Below are 9,357 nucleotides of genomic sequence, written 5' to 3'. Positions count from 1 at the left end.
CATCCTCTATAATGCCAGGGCCCACCCTTCAAATGTTATTTGCAAGCCAGAAGTGACGTGGAACTTTGTCAAGTGTTTCCCGTTCACAAAAGCAGATGAAATCAAAGCCGGCTATTTCTAGACTAATCAGTCCAATCAGCAATTTAATGGATGGTTTTATTGATCATGATGTCTAGTTGCACTTACTTTCCAATAATCTGTCCATTCACACCCCATCAAGGCATTTCATTGAGACTGCTTGCCTCCAACCTTTGTTCAAACATAGATCACCACATTTAATTCCAGAGATGAGATGAGTGAATGTTCTTGAACATCAAGACAGCATTTGACCAAGTGTAGCTTTACAAAGCCCAGGTCAAACTGAAACCCAAGAACATGAAGTCATTGAATGTCGAGGGAAAAACAGTTCAACTGTTAGAGTTATCCTTCTCTAAGAATATGGTTGTGGAGTTTGGAGGTCCATCATGCTGGCCCCAAAATATCAATGCAGGAGGAATTCTGGGCAATGTCCAAGGCCCAACAATCTTCAGCTTTTTCATCAATGACTTTCTTTTCCATCAGTCAGAAGTGGGGATATCCATTGTCGATGGCACAGACCTCAAATACATCCTCAACTCTTCAGAAAATGAACTAATCTACACACAGCGAGATAGAAAAACATGGACCAAAGTGTGGCAAGTAATATTCCTGCCACGAACATGCAGGCAATGACTACCTCCAACAAAAGAGAGTCTAATCATCAATCCTTGCAAAACAATATCCTGGGGGTCATCACTGACCACAAATTTGATTGGACCAGTCACACAAATATTGTGTCTACAAAAGTAGGTCATGGGTATTAGTAAGTCACCCTTCAACAGACACTCTAAAGCTTTTCAAACATCTACAAGATACAAGTCAGGAGCATAGTGGAGTACTCTCCTGCACCCAAGAATCTCAACACTAGTTGCTGATCTGTGCCTCATCTACAGCCTTAAACATTCCTCCACTGCCAGGGTACTGTTACAGCTGTGTGCACAAAAAGCACAACAGTTTCTTGTGTAAATTATACTGACGGCATCTTCCTCATATTCAGGCCGTGCCTTCAAGAAGGACAAGGGCAGGAGCCGGATGGAAAAGCTACCAGTGAGTCCTTCTTATAGTTGCACAGCACCCTGACTTAGAAAGATATCAACGTTTTTCCTTTGTGGCTGTGTCTAATTCCTGGAACTCAGTACTAAACAATACTGGAGAGGTGCCTTCACCTGAAGGACTACAACGGTTCAAGATGAATACTCCTCCCCATCCTCCCCACCCCCATTTTGTCACGGATAATTCAGGAAGGCCCATACATTATGGCCATGTCGACAATCCTGATAAATGATTTGTTTTTTTAATATAATGCCCCATATCAGGGAATAGAGGCACTGAGTACTGTCACCACTAGTTTGGTTGGACTCCAGAACTCCAATTTTTCACGGGGACAGTTGGTACTAACTGTTTTAAAACTGTAATGTTCAAAATGTTTACAACAGTGGACATATTAATGAATGAACTGACTGTGGATTTATGTTCAATTTTGTTACGATATCCTGTGTGTTGATGACAATGAAGTCCTTTGCATGTGGTTTAAAAAAATCTATATATTTCTCAAAATATTTTATATTATGCATATGGTTACTGTGATTATGTGTTTGTGTTCTGCCTCGAAATTCCCCCTCCCTCTGAAGATGTTATGTTGTATTGTGTGAACTCTTACATTAGCTTGCCAGCAAGGCCATTCTTTACGTACTAGCTCAAATGCTTGATCATTTATTGTAAGGGGATCAGAGCACAAGCAAAACCTGTCCTTACCCAACAGCGACGTTATTCAGGAGGGTACTGTGATGTGGTTACAAGACTTAATTTTCTCATCTGAGCCGATGTGTTGGGAGATTTACTGGAACATCTTCACTCTTACTCTCACTGAAGTAGCCTAAGAAGTCATGAAGACCAACTACTCAGTCTCAATGAATTAGAAAGCAGTGAAGATAAAACACTGAGTTATTTGAGAGCTTGCAAAGTGGACAGTTCTAAACTGAGGCACATGAGATTGCAGATACTGGAATCTGAAGCACAAAAAACAACAGTGCTGCAGAAAGAGCTCTGCGGGTCAGGCTGCATCTGTGGAAGGAAATGGACACCTCAGAATAAAAGGACGTACCTTTGGAAAGGAGATGAGGAAGAATTTATTTAGTCCGAGGATGTTGAATCTGTGGAATTCATTGCCACAGACAGCTGTGGAGGCCTCGTCATTGGGTATTTTTAAGGTGGAGATTGACAGATTCTTGATTAGTATGGAGGTCAGGGATTCTGGGGGGAAGGCAGGAGAATGGGGTTGAGAAGGAAAGATAGATCAGTCATGATTGAATAGCGGAGTAGACTTGATGAGGTGCATGGCATAATTCTGCTCCTAACACTTATGACCTTATGACCTTATAATTGTCAACGTTTTGGCTCACGATCCATTTCCTTCCACAGATGCTGCCTGACCCTCAGATCTCTTCCAACTGCTCTTCTTTTTTTTGCCATTTTTAAACTGAAACCTGAGCAGAATGTTGTGAAGGGCATAACTGAGTTTATAATGCATGAATTGCCATGTAATATGCACAATGCAAAACTTGGCCTCACTTCAAAATGTGCTTAGTTCATATCACGCTTCAATGCTAAAGTGATGGCAATTGTACCAAAATGTAAATGTTGTGAGTTTTTGTCAGAGATATGTATGATTTATGTGATAAAAATGAACTATGAACTCATCTGCAGAGTGACTGGTGGCTGTAAATATAATGTATATTGCACATATAAATCATGTTGTGATTGGTGTAATAAAAACATTATCATTCAGAATTTAATTTGCTGCTAAATTTAGCAAACCTGAATTGATGAACAAACAAATAATGATGTGCACTCATAACTATGAATAGGCTTACAGGTGTGTGAAGATGACCCCAAGTGTGTAACACTGAAGCACAACGCAAAGTTCCTGGTGAGAGCAAGGGGCAAGGTAATGATGAGGGTGTTCAGTTTGAGCTGCTTGTTAATACTGCAGAACGTTCTATTGATTTTTAACTTCAGAGCTTCCAGTGCAGTGCTCAAGCATCAGATAACTTCTGCTTATGCAAGAGAAAGAGGACCGTCAGCCATCATACATGACCTGGTGGTTGGATCTAACCAACATTATTATGAGGACGGTCAAGAGGTGTTGGCCAAAGACAGATTCAAGGTAGATGCTAGGTTATGTTCCTTGAAACTTCACAGACTTTCAGGCAAGCATGCATTCGGCCCAAACATCTTATTGTATGTGACCATCTTCCCCTCCAAATTGCCCCATTGTGGACTGCACCTGAATCCTCTGGAGAGGAACTCATGTAAGACCATTTTGAAACCTGTCCACCTTTATCCTGTCCCAGTTATAAGTGACGTGTCCAGTGAAGCTGCAAGTCAGCATCTTGAGGAACCTGCAGCATGACTCTCCAAATTCATCCTCCGCACTTGCCTCAGGCCCATCAGCTGTTGTGTGGCTTCACCACCTTTCAACTCAACTGTTTTCAATGCTCTCAAGGCTCCATGGACTTCAGTTCATCCATAATCGGCAGCACAGCAGCACAACTAGTAGAGCCGCTGTCTCGCAGAGCCAGAGACCCAGGCTCAACACAACTCGGGGCTGTCTCTGTGGAGTTTGTACATTCTCCCTGTGACTGCATGGGTTTCCTCTGGGTGCTCCAGTTCTCTCCAAAGTCCCAAAGACATGCGAGTTTGTAGATTAATTGGTGTCTGTGAATTGCCCCTAGTGTGTAGGGAATGGGTGAAAAGTTGGGAGAACATAGAACTAGTGGGAACAGGTGATTGATGATCAGCGTGGACTCAGTAGGCCGAAGGACCTCTTTCCACGCTGTATATTTCATTCAATTCAATCAAAACTGCTAACCATATAATAACTCCATCAAGCATTTTTCAGCCATCACTCCTATGCTTGCTGACTCCAGGTTTGAACAAACCTAAAATTTAATTGACTCCGTAGGTAGTTCAGAGGCTTATAATTTAACCTCCGGTGCTGGATGAGTGTTTTGAATGTTAGGTTGCACTTGGTGTATTTTAATTTGGAACATTATTTAAATTGGCCAGTTCTCTTTTAGAACGGTTCAGTCACTGTGGCTGGATTGGTCTTCAAGGCCTTCCCACTGGCACTTTGCTCTCAGGCCCTTCAATAAAGTTGTAAACCATCATGCCTATGTCCCTGCAACTTCTCCATTTTGAATAGTCATGGACCAGAGATACTGAGGAATGCATTTTATTCCTGGACGCTTGGAAAATATCCTTGAATCATTTTTCTCTATCCATCTGATGGTTTAGAAGGATGTGGGCCAAACACAGGCAGGTGGGACTAGTGTAGATGGGAAATGTTGGTCGGTCTTGGAGAGTTGGGCTAAAAGGCCTGTTTTCACGCTGTGTGACTATCTGTAATATCTTCCCATGAATGAGCTGAAAACAGCTTAAACAAGTTGAAGCTGGATGCTGAAAAGACATTTGGACAGGTCCGTGGAGAGGAAAGGTTTAGAGGGATAGAGGCCAAACCCAGGCAGGTGGGACTATCATAGATGGCACATTTTGGTCGGCATGGACATGTTGGACCGAAAGGCCTGTTTCCATGCTGTTTGACTCTATGCCTCTTTATCAACTATCTGGTGTAATATCAGGCCAGCATGAGGAATTGAATTGGAGGCATGGGAGGGGGATGAGGATGATGTCTTTGGTCTTCCTAATATATATCCAGATGAAATTGTAACTCGACTAGATACAGACAAGTAATGTATCAATAGATTGTGGAGGCGTCGAATGAAAAGTGGTTGATACAGTTATTACTGAGAAGAGTCCAAAATAACATTCAATTTGAAATGGATACATACTTTCAGACCACTGGACCACATTTCTCATATAATTTGATTCTACTAATTGACCATAATGACTTAAAAGACTTTATTGTAACCTTTTAAAGAATATCAGCTCTAAAAATGCATTTCTCCATCAGTATCATCACTAAGATTTCCCTGACCATTAATCCGAGAAGCACTTTGAAGTTCTCAAATGTAGGATTCATAATCTACATACTAAAACTCTCGTTTGCTGGTTTGTTCCTGAACTACAGCCAAAGTGGTACATGATAGCGCGACAATTTTAGGCCCACCTTACCGTCGTCCCGTGGTCCTATGGAAGAAGTTTCATTGAAATTGGTGTTATATTTTTAATGTTATTCACATTTTAAAGTTTAAAAAACCACGCATGCGCAGTTGGGACTCCGTTGATCTGGTACTTATGTAAGATAACCGCAGCATCCATGCATGCACAGAACAAACGCGTGCGAGCCTGCGCGCCTGCGCAGTTGGAGCCCTCGGGGCTCGGCTGCCTGTCTCTTGGGGGCGGGTTTCCCGGCTCCGAAGCGGCGGGAAAGCCAGGCCTGGTGCTGGGGGAAGCAGCCGGAGCCTGGCCCTGGGCCCGGACGTGACCGGGTAACCGCGAGCCTGAGGTGGACCAAGGGGACAGGCGGCAGTAGCGGTGGTGAGGCCAGCCGTTAGTGGAGGTGGAGGCCGAGGCCTGGCGCTGGGCCTACCCTCGGCTACCCCGAACTCTCTCCTCTCCCCGGCTGGCTCAGTGCCTCCCCACGCTGCCCATAGTCCAACGGCATTAGTGGCCGGGAGGCGGGGGGGGGGAAAGAGTACAGTGGCATCGACCCGAGGGCCGACAGTGGGAGAGGCTCTGCCGTCTACTCACCGCACTGAACCCCCGCTCCAGGATGGGACGAAACATGACGCTCCACATCCCCCCCCACCCACCCCCGCTTCACTAATGGCGTCTGCCCGGGTGGGAGGCGGGTTGCTACGCTCCGTTAGGCAGCGTCCAGACGAGGGGGGGAAGGGAGGAGGGAGGGGGGGAAGGGAGGAGGGAGGGGGGGAAGGGAGGAGGGAGGGGGGGAAGGGAGGAGGGAGGGGGGAAGGGAGGAGGGAGGGGGGAAGGGAGGAGGGGGTGGAGAGAGGAGATGAGGGGAGGGTGGGGGAAAGGGAGGATGGGGTGGAGAGAGGAGAAGGGGTGGAGAGAGGGAGAAGAGGGGGGAGCAGAGGGGGGAGGGAGAGGAGAGGGGGGAGGGAGAGGAGAGGGGGGAGGGAGAGGAGAGGGGGGAGGGAGAGGAGGGGGGAGGGAGAGGAGAGGGGGGGAGAGGGGTAGGGGAGGGGGGAGGAGAGAGTGCTGCACCAATGCAGGAAAGGTTTGGGCCCAACGGGTCCACTTGGTCTAGTAAACTTTAAAACATTACAACAAAAAAGTACATTTGATTTAAATAAATTTTAGAATTTGATTGAAAATCGATACATTTCTCCAAAATGGTGTCCCTTTTCTCTGTCCCAACAACTAGCTCCTTTTCTAACCTTGGCCTCTAGAGGGTGTGGAAGAATTATGTTGCATAAACATTCTTTCGTGTTATACTGACCTCAACCAGATGCGTGGCTGCAGATTTTCAGCTTCCAAATTTACCCCATTTAAACATGATCAGAATAAAGAAATCAGCATACATTAATTCATAAAGTAATTGGCGGATTTCAATTCTCAAGAGAGTCAAGAGTCAAAGGTGTTTAATTGTCATATGTACTAACGACAGAGCAATGAAATTCGTACTTGCATCAGCATAATAGAACAATAAACACAACACTCACAGATAACATATAATAAACAAACAAAAATCAATAAATTAATAATCCCAAAACGTGCAAAAAAAATTGACGTCCTTAGTGTGCTAAAGGCATTCCATAGGTCACAGTTTAGTTAGTGTTTTATAGTGTTCAAGAGCCAGATGGTTGTTGTGACATTGCTCTATAGACCATCCCTGGGTAATGAATCGGTTCCATTTTTACAGATGTCCAATGTCGATTTTGTCTGGAAGTCAGAAAATACACACAAATCTCTCAATACGATAACCAAACTTCCACAGTGATGTAATGAATGGCATCAAATTACAAAAAGTGGAGGCAAGGAGGAAACTAGCTCTAGACTAAATGGACTTTTGAATTTAAATAATATTATGGGAGTTTGTTCATATGTACAGATCTCTGCCACAGAAGGCAGTGGAGGCCAATTCACTGGATGAATTTAAAAGAGAGTTAGATGGAGCTCTTGGGGCTAGCGGAATTAAGGGATATGGGGAGAAGGTATGCACGGTTTACTGATTGTGGATGATCAGCCATGATCACAATGAATGGCGGTGCTGGCTCAAAGGGCCAAATGGCCTCCTGCACCTATTTTCGATGTTTCTCTGTTTCTCTGTTTCTCTCAGTCGATAGTTTGTCCCATGTGATGCAGACAGGGAGCTCCAGAAAGGGGAGAGAGGCATCAGACATAGTATTTCCTTATCTCACCTTTTGTCTTTTCATCTCTGGCCTGTGTCCAACCATCTGCCCATCAAAAACCCCCTTATCTGTATCCATCTGACTAGCCAGGCTTTGTCCTGTCCCTCCCTCTTTCCCAGCTTATCCCCACCATAATCAGTCTGAAGAAGCGTCCCGGACCCGAAACGCCACCCATCCATGTTCTCCAGGGATGTTACCTGACCCACTGAGTTACTCCACCACTTTGTGCTTTTTATTGTAAACCAGTATCTGCAGTTCCCTATTTCTTCAGCAAAACGCCGACATGAGATCGGTCATGTGAAGCTTTTGATTTCAAAATCTTGGCATAATAAATGTTTATGCGTTTTGCAATCCAGTTTCATTTCTTCTGCATACGCCCAGCCAGTCATTCTATAATCTATATACTAAAACTCTCGTCTGTTTGTTTATTTGTGATCGAACTACAGCCAAAACGGTACATGATAGCCTGACAATTTTAGGCCCACCTTACTCACCGTCATCGCTTTAATGGTAAAGCAAGTAGTTTTATTGAAATCGGTGTTATATTTTTAAAGTTATTCACATTTTAAAGTTTAAATCTATCTCCTAGGGAGGGAGGGAGGAGGAGAGAGGTGGGGGGAGGGAGGGAGGGAGGAGGAAGGTGGATAAGGGGGGTTGAGGGGGATGGAGAGAGGGAAGGGGAAGTGGGGAGGGGGAGGGGGGTAGGAGAGGGTGCTGCACCAATGCAGGAGAGGTTTGGGCCCAACGGGTCCACCTGGTCTAGTAGATAATAAAAGACTAATTCAACAAATACTGCATCATTATTCAAATGGTGAGCAATTCTAGATTAAAGGTCTAAATTTAAACACGTTTAGGCAAATCTTTTTGTTCACCAGGATCTTAGTAAGTAAAAACACTGAGATAATTGAAGAAATGCAAAGCACTAACTGCAAATACAGCACCTCCAACACTGTAGCCTTTTAATCTACAACTTACAACATGTCATCCTGCTGGGAATATAAACAATCCAAATTCTCATCCTTCTAATTCTCACTGTACACGCAGACATAATCTTCAATGTCATAGAATCACGGAGTCATGCCGCATGGAAATGGACACTTTGGCCCAACACACCATGCCAACCAAGGTACCCCTTCTACATTGGTCCCACTTGCCATTGTTTGACCCATATCCCTCTAAAGCTTTCCCATTCATGTATCTGTCTAAATGTCTTCTTGTTTATAGCTCACAAACAGCAGAGGTCCCAGCATTGATCCATGCGATATACCACTGGTCATTGACCTCCAGCTGGAATAATGCCTTTCCACCACTACCCTCTGTCTTCTCTGGGGAAGCCAGTTCTGAGCCCAAACTACCAAGCCACTGTGGATGCCATGCATCTTAATCCTCTGGATCAGCCGTCCAGGACAGAATTTATAAAATGCCTTGGCAAAATCTATGCAGCCAACATCCACTGCAACACCTTCATCAATCATCTTTGTCATCCCCTCAAAAAACTCAATCAAATTAGTAAGACATGACCTGCCGTGGACAAAGCCATGCTGACTGTCCTTAATTATCACATTCTCTTCCAAATGCAAGTAAATCCTATACCAAAGAAACCTCTCCTACCACAGTGGTGAGGCTCATCTGAATATAATTTCCTGGATTACCTTCCTAAACAAGGGAAGTAGAGATCCTTTCCAATTCTCTTGGACCTCACCTGTGGCTAGTGAGATACAAAGATCAATGTCATGGCCCACAACACAATCACATCGCTCTGCTCAAATCCCACACAGCTCGTTTGGCAAAAGTAATAATAGTTAACAACAGAGATCTATGAGGGATAAAAGAGTCGAGAAGATTGCTCTCTGAACACTTCATTCTCTCAAAATTAATTGAAAAGATCACATTGGTTAAAATTTACCTTACAGGAGATATACTTGTACAAGATCATCACTGG

This window comes from Rhinoraja longicauda, chromosome 10 (assembly GCF_053455715.1).
Source record: "Rhinoraja longicauda isolate Sanriku21f chromosome 10, sRhiLon1.1, whole genome shotgun sequence".
Lineage (NCBI taxonomy): Eukaryota > Metazoa > Chordata > Chondrichthyes > Rajiformes > Arhynchobatidae > Rhinoraja > Rhinoraja longicauda.
Note: the sequence above shows the minus strand (reverse complement) of the source record.